The sequence below is a fragment of the Cucumis melo genome, chromosome 12, assembly GCF_025177605.1.
Source record: "Cucumis melo cultivar AY chromosome 12, USDA_Cmelo_AY_1.0, whole genome shotgun sequence".
Classification (NCBI taxonomy): Eukaryota; Viridiplantae; Streptophyta; class Magnoliopsida; order Cucurbitales; family Cucurbitaceae; genus Cucumis; species Cucumis melo.
This window is the reverse complement of record NC_066868.1, coordinates 3830987-3840296: the sequence shown is the minus strand read 5'-3', so window position 1 is coordinate 3840296 and position 9310 is coordinate 3830987. Positions and strand designations below refer to the sequence as shown.

General features: G+C 51.4%; 28 non-coding genes across 28 annotated transcripts; all 28 read right to left on the bottom strand.

Annotated features, from left to right (window-relative positions):
- Positions 1–51: 51 nt before the first annotated feature.
- Positions 52–170, bottom strand: LOC127145263 (5S ribosomal RNA). Its single transcript, XR_007817042.1, has one exon. It is a non-coding gene; the product is annotated as a 5S ribosomal RNA (ribosomal RNA).
- Positions 171–374: 204 nt separating this feature from the next.
- LOC127145479 (5S ribosomal RNA) lies at positions 375–493 on the bottom strand. Its single transcript, XR_007817262.1, has one exon. It is a non-coding gene; the product is annotated as a 5S ribosomal RNA (ribosomal RNA).
- Positions 494–697: 204 nt separating this feature from the next.
- LOC127144712 (5S ribosomal RNA) lies at positions 698–816 on the bottom strand. Its single transcript, XR_007816500.1, has one exon. It is a non-coding gene; the product is annotated as a 5S ribosomal RNA (ribosomal RNA).
- A 204-nt stretch (positions 817–1020) lies between these two features.
- Positions 1021–1139, bottom strand: LOC127144592 (5S ribosomal RNA). Its single transcript, XR_007816380.1, has one exon. It is a non-coding gene; the product is annotated as a 5S ribosomal RNA (ribosomal RNA).
- Positions 1140–1343: 204 nt separating this feature from the next.
- LOC127145261 (5S ribosomal RNA) lies at positions 1344–1462 on the bottom strand. Its single transcript, XR_007817040.1, has one exon. It is a non-coding gene; the product is annotated as a 5S ribosomal RNA (ribosomal RNA).
- A 204-nt stretch (positions 1463–1666) lies between these two features.
- On the bottom strand, positions 1667–1785 carry LOC127145260 (5S ribosomal RNA). The gene has a single exon (XR_007817039.1). It is a non-coding gene; the product is annotated as a 5S ribosomal RNA (ribosomal RNA).
- A 204-nt stretch (positions 1786–1989) lies between these two features.
- LOC127145259 (5S ribosomal RNA) lies at positions 1990–2108 on the bottom strand. Its single transcript, XR_007817038.1, has one exon. It is a non-coding gene; the product is annotated as a 5S ribosomal RNA (ribosomal RNA).
- Positions 2109–2312: 204 nt separating this feature from the next.
- Positions 2313–2431, bottom strand: LOC127144874 (5S ribosomal RNA). The gene has a single exon (XR_007816661.1). It is a non-coding gene; the product is annotated as a 5S ribosomal RNA (ribosomal RNA).
- A 204-nt stretch (positions 2432–2635) lies between these two features.
- LOC127145258 (5S ribosomal RNA) lies at positions 2636–2754 on the bottom strand. The gene has a single exon (XR_007817037.1). It is a non-coding gene; the product is annotated as a 5S ribosomal RNA (ribosomal RNA).
- A 360-nt stretch (positions 2755–3114) lies between these two features.
- Positions 3115–3233, bottom strand: LOC127144885 (5S ribosomal RNA). Its single transcript, XR_007816672.1, has one exon. It is a non-coding gene; the product is annotated as a 5S ribosomal RNA (ribosomal RNA).
- Positions 3234–3437: 204 nt separating this feature from the next.
- Positions 3438–3556, bottom strand: LOC127145257 (5S ribosomal RNA). The gene has a single exon (XR_007817036.1). It is a non-coding gene; the product is annotated as a 5S ribosomal RNA (ribosomal RNA).
- A 56-nt stretch (positions 3557–3612) lies between these two features.
- On the bottom strand, positions 3613–3731 carry LOC127145256 (5S ribosomal RNA). Its single transcript, XR_007817035.1, has one exon. It is a non-coding gene; the product is annotated as a 5S ribosomal RNA (ribosomal RNA).
- A 360-nt stretch (positions 3732–4091) lies between these two features.
- Positions 4092–4210, bottom strand: LOC127145255 (5S ribosomal RNA). The gene has a single exon (XR_007817034.1). It is a non-coding gene; the product is annotated as a 5S ribosomal RNA (ribosomal RNA).
- Positions 4211–4414: 204 nt separating this feature from the next.
- Positions 4415–4533, bottom strand: LOC127145254 (5S ribosomal RNA). Its single transcript, XR_007817033.1, has one exon. It is a non-coding gene; the product is annotated as a 5S ribosomal RNA (ribosomal RNA).
- Positions 4534–4893: 360 nt separating this feature from the next.
- Positions 4894–5012, bottom strand: LOC127145253 (5S ribosomal RNA). Its single transcript, XR_007817032.1, has one exon. It is a non-coding gene; the product is annotated as a 5S ribosomal RNA (ribosomal RNA).
- A 204-nt stretch (positions 5013–5216) lies between these two features.
- LOC127145252 (5S ribosomal RNA) lies at positions 5217–5335 on the bottom strand. The gene has a single exon (XR_007817031.1). It is a non-coding gene; the product is annotated as a 5S ribosomal RNA (ribosomal RNA).
- A 204-nt stretch (positions 5336–5539) lies between these two features.
- LOC127144907 (5S ribosomal RNA) lies at positions 5540–5658 on the bottom strand. The gene has a single exon (XR_007816694.1). It is a non-coding gene; the product is annotated as a 5S ribosomal RNA (ribosomal RNA).
- Positions 5659–5862: 204 nt separating this feature from the next.
- LOC127145250 (5S ribosomal RNA) lies at positions 5863–5981 on the bottom strand. Its single transcript, XR_007817029.1, has one exon. It is a non-coding gene; the product is annotated as a 5S ribosomal RNA (ribosomal RNA).
- A 204-nt stretch (positions 5982–6185) lies between these two features.
- LOC127144686 (5S ribosomal RNA) lies at positions 6186–6304 on the bottom strand. The gene has a single exon (XR_007816474.1). It is a non-coding gene; the product is annotated as a 5S ribosomal RNA (ribosomal RNA).
- A 204-nt stretch (positions 6305–6508) lies between these two features.
- LOC127145249 (5S ribosomal RNA) lies at positions 6509–6627 on the bottom strand. Its single transcript, XR_007817028.1, has one exon. It is a non-coding gene; the product is annotated as a 5S ribosomal RNA (ribosomal RNA).
- Positions 6628–6831: 204 nt separating this feature from the next.
- On the bottom strand, positions 6832–6950 carry LOC127144833 (5S ribosomal RNA). Its single transcript, XR_007816621.1, has one exon. It is a non-coding gene; the product is annotated as a 5S ribosomal RNA (ribosomal RNA).
- A 204-nt stretch (positions 6951–7154) lies between these two features.
- On the bottom strand, positions 7155–7273 carry LOC127145248 (5S ribosomal RNA). Its single transcript, XR_007817027.1, has one exon. It is a non-coding gene; the product is annotated as a 5S ribosomal RNA (ribosomal RNA).
- A 204-nt stretch (positions 7274–7477) lies between these two features.
- On the bottom strand, positions 7478–7596 carry LOC127144811 (5S ribosomal RNA). The gene has a single exon (XR_007816599.1). It is a non-coding gene; the product is annotated as a 5S ribosomal RNA (ribosomal RNA).
- A 204-nt stretch (positions 7597–7800) lies between these two features.
- Positions 7801–7919, bottom strand: LOC127144711 (5S ribosomal RNA). Its single transcript, XR_007816499.1, has one exon. It is a non-coding gene; the product is annotated as a 5S ribosomal RNA (ribosomal RNA).
- A 204-nt stretch (positions 7920–8123) lies between these two features.
- LOC127144591 (5S ribosomal RNA) lies at positions 8124–8242 on the bottom strand. Its single transcript, XR_007816379.1, has one exon. It is a non-coding gene; the product is annotated as a 5S ribosomal RNA (ribosomal RNA).
- A 204-nt stretch (positions 8243–8446) lies between these two features.
- Positions 8447–8565, bottom strand: LOC127145247 (5S ribosomal RNA). The gene has a single exon (XR_007817026.1). It is a non-coding gene; the product is annotated as a 5S ribosomal RNA (ribosomal RNA).
- A 204-nt stretch (positions 8566–8769) lies between these two features.
- Positions 8770–8888, bottom strand: LOC127145246 (5S ribosomal RNA). The gene has a single exon (XR_007817025.1). It is a non-coding gene; the product is annotated as a 5S ribosomal RNA (ribosomal RNA).
- A 204-nt stretch (positions 8889–9092) lies between these two features.
- On the bottom strand, positions 9093–9211 carry LOC127145245 (5S ribosomal RNA). The gene has a single exon (XR_007817024.1). It is a non-coding gene; the product is annotated as a 5S ribosomal RNA (ribosomal RNA).
- Between the last annotated feature and the right edge of the window lie 99 nt (positions 9212–9310).

Genomic DNA, 9310 nt, shown 5'->3' with positions numbered 1-9310 from the left:
AGAAACAAAATGGTAGGATTGAAAAAAATAATAATAAAAAAAATAGAAAAAGGGGTGCAACACGAGGACTTCCCAAGTGGTCACCCAACTTAGTACTACTCTCGCCCAAGCACGCTTAACTGCGGAGTTCTGATGGGATCCGGTGCATTAGTGCTGGTATGATCGCACCCATCACGGAATGCGCAGAAAATGCATATAAGCCATGTCGGCCAGAATCTCCCACGCATGCTCGACCGGTCGGAACGGCCACCGGGACCCGCACGAGCGTGTGCATGAGCATACGAGCCGGGGCGGCTGCACGACTTGAAAACACGGTGGGAGAAAGAAACAAAATGGTAGGATTGAAAAAAATAATAATAAAAAAAATAGAAAAAGGGGTGCAACACGAGGACTTCCCAAGTGGTCACCCAACTTAGTACTACTCTCGCCCAAGCACGCTTAACTGCGGAGTTCTAATGGGATCCGGTGCATTAGTGCTGGTATGATCGCACCCATCACGGAATGCGCAGAAAATGCATATAAGCCATGTCGGCCAGAATCTCCCACGCATGCTCGACCGGTCGGAACGGCCACCGGGACCCGCACGAGCGTGTGCATGAGCATACGAGCCGGGGCGGCTGCACGACTTGAAAACACGGTGGGAGAAAGAAACAAAATGGTAGGATTGAAAAAAATAATAATAAAAAAAATAGAAAAAGGGGTGCAACACGAGGACTTCCCAAGTGGTCACCCAACTTAATACTACTCTCGCCCAAGCACGCTTAACTGCGGAGTTCTGATGGGATCCGGTGCATTAGTGCTGGTATGATCGCACCCATCACAGAATGCGCAGAAAATGCATATAAGTCATGTCGGCCAGAATCTCCCACGCATGCTCGACCGGTCGGAACGGCCACCGGGACCCGCACGAGCGTGTGCATGAGCATACGAGCCGGGGCGGCTGCACGACTTGAAAACACGGTGGGAGAAAGAAACAAAATGGTAGGATTGAAAAAAATAATAATAAAAAAAATAGAAAAAGGGGTGCAACACGAGGACTTCCCAAGTGGTCACCCAACTTAGTACTACTCTCGCCCAAGCACGCTTAACTGCGGAGTTCTGATGGGATCCGGTGCATTAGTGCTGGAATGATCGCACCCATCACGGAATGCGCAGAAAATGCATATAAGCCATGTCGGCCAGAATCTCCCACGCATGCTCGACCGGTCGGAACGGCCACCGGGACCCGCACGAGCGTGTGCATGAGCATACGAGCCGATGCGGCTGCACGACTTGAAAACACGGTGGGAGAAAGAAACAAAATGGTAGGATTGAAAAAAATAATAATAAAAAAAATAGAAAAAGGGGTGCAACACGAGGACTTCCCAAGTGGTCACCCAACTTAGTACTACTCTCGCCCAAGCACGCTTAACTGCGGAGTTCTGATGGGATCCGGTGCATTAGTGCTGGTATGATCGCACCCATCACGGAATGCGCAGAAAATGCATATAAGCCATGTCGGCCAGAATCTCCCACGCATGCTCGACCGGTCGGAACGGCCACCGGGACCCGCACGAGCGTGTGCATGAGCATACGAGCCGGGGCGGCTGCACGACTTGAAAACACGGTGGGAGAAAGAAACAAAATGGTAGGATTGAAAAAAATAATAATAAAAAAAATAGAAAAAGGGGTGCAACACGAGGACTTCCCAAGTGGTCACCCAACTTAGTACTACTCTCGCCCAAGCACGCTTAACTGCGGAGTTCTGATGGGATCCGGTGCATTAGTGCTGGTATGATCGCACCCATCACGGAATGCGCAGAAAATGCATATAAGCCATGTCGGCCAGAATCTCCCACGCATGCTCGACCGGTCGGAACGGCCACCGGGACCCGCACGAGCGTGTGCATGAGCATACGAGCCGGGGCGGCTGCACGACTTGAAAACACGGTGGGAGAAAGAAACAAAATGGTAGGATTGAAAAAAATAATAATAAAAAAAATAGAAAAAGGGGTGCAACACGAGGACTTCCCAAGTGGTCACCCAACTTAGTACTACTCTCGCCCAAGCACGCTTAACTGCGGAGTTCTGATGGGATCCGGTGCATTAGTGCTGGTATGATCGCACCCATCACGGAATGCGCAGAAAATGCATATAAGCCATGTCGGCCAGAATCTCCCACGCATGCTCGACCGGTCGGAACGGCCACCGGGACCCGCACGAGCGTGTGCATGAGCATACGAGCCGGGGCGGCTGCACGACTTGAAAACACGGTGGGAGAAAGAAACAAAATGGTAGGATTGAAAAAAATAATAATAAAAAAAATAGAAAAAGGGGTGCAACACGAGGACTTCCCAAGTGGTCACCCAACTTAATACTACTCTCGCCCAAGCACGCTTAACTGCGGAGTTCTGATGGGATCCGGTGCATTAGTGCTGGAATGATCGCACCCATCACGGAATGCGCAGAAAATGCATATAAGCCATGTCGGCCAGAATCTCCCACGCATGCTCGACCGGTCGGAACGGCCACCGGGACCCGCACGAGCGTGTGCATGAGCATACGAGCCGGGGCGGCTGCACGACTTGAAAACACGGTGGGAGAAAGAAACAAAATGGTAGGATTGAAAAAAATAATAATAAAAAAAATAGAAAAAGGGGTGCAACACGAGGACTTCCCAAGTGGTCACCCAACTTAGTACTACTCTCGCCCAAGCACGCTTAACTGCGGAGTTCTGATGGGATCCGGTGCATTAGTGCTGGTATGATCGCACCCATCACGGAATGCGCAGAAAATGCATATAAGCCATGTCGGCCAGAATCTCCCACGCATGCTCGACCGGTCGGAACGGCCACCGGGACCCGCACGAGCGTGTGCATGAGCATACGAGCCGGTGCATTCCGGTGCATTAGTGCTGGTATGATCGAACCCATCACGGAATGCGCAGAAAATGCATATAAGCCATGTCGGCCAGAATCTCCCACGCATGCTCGACCGGTCGGAACGGCCACCGGGACCCGCACGAGCGTGTGCATGAGCATACGACCCGGGGCGGCTGCACGACTTGAAAACACGGTGGGAGAAAGAAACAAAATGGTAGGATTGAAAAAAATAATAATAAAAAAAATAGAAAAAGGGGTGCAACACGAGGACTACCCAAGTGGTCACCCAACTTAGTACTACTCTCGCCCAAGCACGCTTAACTGCGGAGTTCTGATGGGATCCGGTGCATTGGTGCTGGTATGATCGCACCCATCACGGAATGCGCAGAAAATGCATATAAGCCATGTCGGCCAGAATCTCCCACGCATGCTCGACCGGTCGGAACGGCCACCGGGACCCGCACGAGCGTGTGCATGAGCATACGACCCGGGGCGGCTGCACGACTTGAAAACACGGTGGGAGAAAGAAACAAAACGGTAGGATTGAAAAAAATAATAATAAAAAAAATAGAAAAAGGGGTGCAACACGAGGACTTCCCAAGTGGTCACCCAACTTAGTACTACTCTCGCCCAAGCACGCTTAACTGCGGAGTTCTGATGGGATCCGGTGCATTAGTGCTGGTATGATCGCACCCATCACAGAATGCGCAGAAAATGCATATAAGCAATAATAATAAAAAAAATAGAAAAAGGGGTGCAACACGAGGACTTCCCAAGTGGTCACCCAACTTAGTACTACTCTCGCCCAAGCACGCTTAACTGCGGAGTTCTGATGGGATCCGGTGCATTAGTGCTGGTATGATCGCACCCATCACGGAATGCGCAGAAAATGCATATAAGCCATGTCGGCCAGAATCTCCCACGCATGCTCGACCGGTCGGAACGGCCACCGGGACCCGCACGAGCGTGTGCATGAGCATACGAGCCGGTGCATTCCGGTGCATTAGTGCTGGTATGATCGCACCCATCACGGAATGCGCAGAAAATGCATATAAGCCATGTCGGCCAGAATCTCCCACGCATGCTCGACCGGTCGGAACGGCCACCGGGACCCGCACGAGCGTGTGCATGAGCATACGAGCCGGGGCGGCTGCACGACTTGAAAACACGGTGGGAGAAAGAAACAAAATGGTAGGATTGAAAAAAATAATAATAAAAAAAATAGAAAAAGGGGTGCAACACGAGGACTTCCCAAGTGGTCACCCAACTTAGTACTACTCTCGCCCAAGCACGCTTAACTGCGGAGTTCTGATGGGATCCGGTGCATTAGTGCTGGTATGATCGCACCCATCACGGAATGCGCAGAAAATGCATATAAGCCATGTCGGCCAGAATCTCCCACGCATGCTCGACCGGTCGGAACGGCCACCGGGACCCGCACGAGCGTGTGCATGAGCATACGAGCCGGGGCGGCTGCACGACTTGAAAACACGGTGGGAGAAAGAAACAAAATGGTAGGATTGAAAAAAATAATAATAAAAAAAATAGAAAAAGGGGTGCAACACGAGGACTTCCCAAGTGGTCACCCAACTTAGTACTACTCTCGCCCAAGCACGCTTAACTGCGGAGTTCTGATGGGATCCGGTGCATTAGTGCTGGTATGATCGCACCCATCACGGAATGCGCAGAAAATGCATATAAGCCATGTCGGCCAGAATCTCCCACGCATGCTCGACCGGTCGGAACGGCCACCGGGACCCGCACGAGCGTGTGCATGAGCATACGAGCCGGTGCATTCCGGTGCATTAGTGCTGGTATGATCGCACCCATCACGGAATGCGCAGAAAATGCATATAAGCCATGTCGGCCAGAATCTCCCACGCATGCTCGACCGGTCGGAACGGCCACCGGGACCCGCACGAGCGTGTGCATGAGCATACGAGCCGGGGCGGCTGCACGACTTGAAAACACGGTGGGAGAAAGAAACAAAATGGTAGGATTGAAAAAAATAATAATAAAAAAAATAGAAAAAGGGGTGCAACACGAGGACTTCCCAAGTGGTCACCCAACTTAGTACTACTCTCGCCCAAGCACGCTTAACTGCGGAGTTCTGATGGGATCCGGTGCATTAGTGCTGGTATGATCGCACCCATCACGGAATGCGCAGAAAATGCATATAAGCCATGTCGGCCAGAATCTCCCACGCATGCTCGACCGGTCGGAACGGCCACCGGGACCCGCACGAGCGTGTGCATGAGCATACGAGCCGGGGCGGCTGCACGACTTGAAAACACGGTGGGAGAAAGAAACAAAATGGTAGGATTGAAAAAAATAATAATAAAAAAAATAGAAAAAGGGGTGCAACACGAGGACTTCCCAAGTGGTCACCCAACTTAGTACTACTCTCGCCCAAGCACGCTTAACTGCGGAGTTCTGATGGGATCCGGTGCATTAGTGCTGGTATGATCGCACCCATCACGGAATGCGCAGAAAATGCATATAAGCCATGTCGGCCAGAATCTCCCACGCATGCTCGACCGGTCGGAACGGCCACCGGGACCCGCACGAGCGTGTGCATGAGCATACGAGCCGGGGCGGCTGCACGACTTGAAAACACGGTGGGAGAAAGAAACAAAATGGTAGGATTGAAAAAAATAATAATAAAAAAAATAGAAAAAGGGGTGCAACACGAGGACTTCCCAAGTGGTCACCCAACTTAGTACTACTCTCGCCCAAGCACGCTTAACTGCGGCGTTCTAATGGGATCCGGTGCATTAGTGCTGGTATGATCGCACCCATCACGGAATGCGCAGAAAATGCATATAAGCCATGTCGGCCAGAATCTCCCACGCATGCTCGACCGGTCGGAACGGCCACCGGGACCCGCACGAGCGTGTGCATGAGCATACGAGCCGGGGCGGCTGCACGACTTGAAAACACGGTGGGAGAAAGAAACAAAATGGTAGGATTGAAAAAAATAATAATAAAAAAAATAGAAAAAGGGGTGCAACACGAGGACTTCCCAAGTGGTCACCCAACTTAGTACTACTCTCGCCCAAGCACGCTTAACTGCGGAGTTCTGATGGGATCCGGTGCATTAGTGCTGGTATGATCGCACCCATCAGGGAATGCGCAGAAAATGCATATAAGCCATGTCGGCCAGAATCTCCCACGCATGCTCGACCGGTCGGAACGGCCACCGGGACCCGCACGAGCGTGTGCATGAGCATACGAGCCGATGCGGCTGCACGACTTGAAAACACGGTGGGAGAAAGAAACAAAATGGTAGGATTGAAAAAAATAATAATAAAAAAAATAGAAAAAGGGGTGCAACACGAGGACTTCCCAAGTGGTCACCCAACTTAGTACTACTCTCGCCCAAGCACGATTAACTGCGGAGTTCTGATGGGATCCGGTGCATTAGTGCTGGTATGATCGCACCCATCACGGAATGCGCAGAAAATGCATATAAGCCATGTCGGCCAGAATCTCCCACGCATGCTCGACCGGTCGGAACGGCCACCGGGACCCGCACGAGCGTGTGCATGAGCATACGAGCCGATGCGGCTGCACGACTTGAAAACACGGTGGGAGAAAGAAACAAAATGGTAGGATTGAAAAAAATAATAATAAAAAAAATAGAAAAAGGGGTGCAACACGAGGACTTCCCAAGTGGTCACCCAACTTAGTACTACTCTCGCCCAAGCACGCTTAACTGCGGAGTTCTGATGGGATCCGGTGCATTAGTGCTGGTATGATCGCACCCATCACGGAATGCGCAGAAAATGCATATAAGCCATGTCGGCCAGAATCTCCCACGCATGCTCGACCGGTCGGAACGGCCACCGGGACCCGCACGAGCGTGTGCATGAGCATACGAGCCGGGGCGGCTGCACGACTTGAAAACACGGTGGGAGAAAGAAACAAAATGGTAGGATTGAAAAAAATAATAATAAAAAAAATAGAAAAAGGGGTGCAACACGAGGACTTCCCAAGTGGTCACCCAACTTAGTACTACTCTCGCCCAAGCACGCTTAACTGCGGAGTTCTGATGGGATCCGGTGCATTAGTGCTGGTTTGATCACACCCATCACGGAATGCGCAGAAAATGCATATAAGCCATGTCGGCCAGAATCTCCCACGCATGCTCGACCGGTCGGAACGGCCACCGGGACCCGCACGAGCGTGTGCATGAGCATACGAGCCGGGGCGGCTGCACGACTTGAAAACACGGTGGGAGAAAGAAACAAAATGGTAGGATTGAAAAAAATAATAATAAAAAAAATAGAAAAAGGGGTGCAACACGAGGACTTCCCAAGTGGTCACCCAACTTAGTACTACTCTCGCCCAAGCACGCTTAACTGCGGAGTTCTGATGGGATCCGGTGCATTAGTGCTGGTATGATCGCACCCATCACGGAATGCGCAGAAAATGCATATAAGCCATGTCGGCCAGAATCTCCCACGCATGCTCGACCGGTCGGAACGGCCACCGGGACCCGCACGAGCGTGTGCATGAGCATACGACCCGGGGCGGCTGCACGACTTGAAAACACGGTGGGAGAAAGAAACAAAATGGTAGGATTGAAAAAAATAATAATAAAAAAAATAGAAAAAGGGGTGCAACACGAGGACTTCCCAAGTGGTCACCCAACTTAATACTACTCTCGCCCAAGCACGCTTAACTGCGGAGTTCTAATGGGATCCGGTGCATTAGTGCTGGTATGATCGCACCCATCACGGAATGCGCAGAAAATGCATATAAGCCATGTCGGCCAGAATCTCCCACGCATGCTCGACCGGTCGGAACGGCCACCGGGACCCGCACGAGCGTGTGCATGAGCATACGAGCCGGGGCGGCTGCACGACTTGAAAACACGGTGGGAGAAAGAAACAAAATGGTAGGATTGAAAAAAATAATAATAAAAAAAATAGAAAAAGGGGTGCAACACGAGGACTTCCCAAGTGGTCACCCAACTTAATACTACTCTCGCCCAAGCACGCTTAACTGCGGAGTTCTGATGGGATCCGGTGCATTAGTGCTGGTATGATCGCACCCATCACGGAATGCGCAGAAAATGCATATAAGTCATGTCGGCCAGAATCTCCCACGCATGCTCGACCGGTCGGAACGGCCACCGGGACCCGCACGAGCGTGTGCATGAGCATACGAGCCGGGGCGGCTGCACGACTTGAAAACACGGTGGGAGAAAGAAACAAAATGGTAGGATTGAAAAAAATAATAATAAAAAAAATAGAAAAAGGGGTGCAACACGAGGACTTCCCAAGTGGTCACCCAACTTAGTACTACTCTCGCCCAAGCACGCTTAACTGCGGAGTTCTGATGGGATCCGGTGCATTAGTGCTGGAATGATCGCACCCATCACGGAATGCGCAGAAAATGCATATAAGCCATGTCGGCCAGAATCTCCCACGCATGCTCGACCGGTCGGAACGGCCACCGGGACCCGCACGAGCGTGTGCATGAGCATACGAGCCGATGCGGCTGCACGACTTGAAAACACGGTGGGAGAAAGAAACAAAATGGTAGGATTGAAAAAAATAATAATAAAAAAAATAGAAAAAGGGGTGCAACACGAGGACTTCCCAAGTGGTCACCCAACTTAGTACTACTCTCGCCCAAGCACGCTTAACTGCGGAGTTCTGATGGGATCCGGTGCATTAGTGCTGGTATGATCGCACCCATCACGGAATGCGCAGAAAATGCATATAAGCCATGTCGGCCAGAATCTCCCACGCATGCTCGACCGGTCGGAACGGCCACCGGGACCCGCACGAGCGTGTGCATGAGCATACGAGCCGGGGCGGCTGCACGACTTGAAAACACGGTGGGAGAAAGAAACAAAATGGTAGGATTGAAAAAAATAATAATAAAAAAAATAGAAAAAGGGGTGCAACACGAGGACTTCCCAAGTGGTCACCCAACTTAGTACTACTCTCGCCCAAGCACGCTTAACTGCGGAGTTCTGATGGGATCCGGTGCATTAGTGCTGGTATGATCGCACCCATCACGGAATGCGCAGAAAATGCATATAAGCCATGTCGGCCAGAATCTCCCACGCATGCTCGACCGGTCGGAACGGCCACCGGGACCCGCACGAGCGTGTGCATGAGCATACGAGCCGGGGCGGCTGCACGACTTGAAAACACGGTGGGAGAAAGAAACAAAATGGTAGGATTGAAAAAAATAATAATAAAAAAAATAGAAAAAGGGGTGCAACACGAGGACTTCCCAAGTGGTCACCCAACTTAGTACTACTCTCGCCCAAGCACGCTTAACTGCGGAGTTCTGATGGGATCCGGTGCATTAGTGCTGGTATGATCGCACCCATCACGGAATGCGCAGAAAATGCATATAAGCCATGTCGGCCAGAATCTCCCACGCATGCTCGACCGGTCGGAACGGCCACCGGGACCCGCACGAGCGTG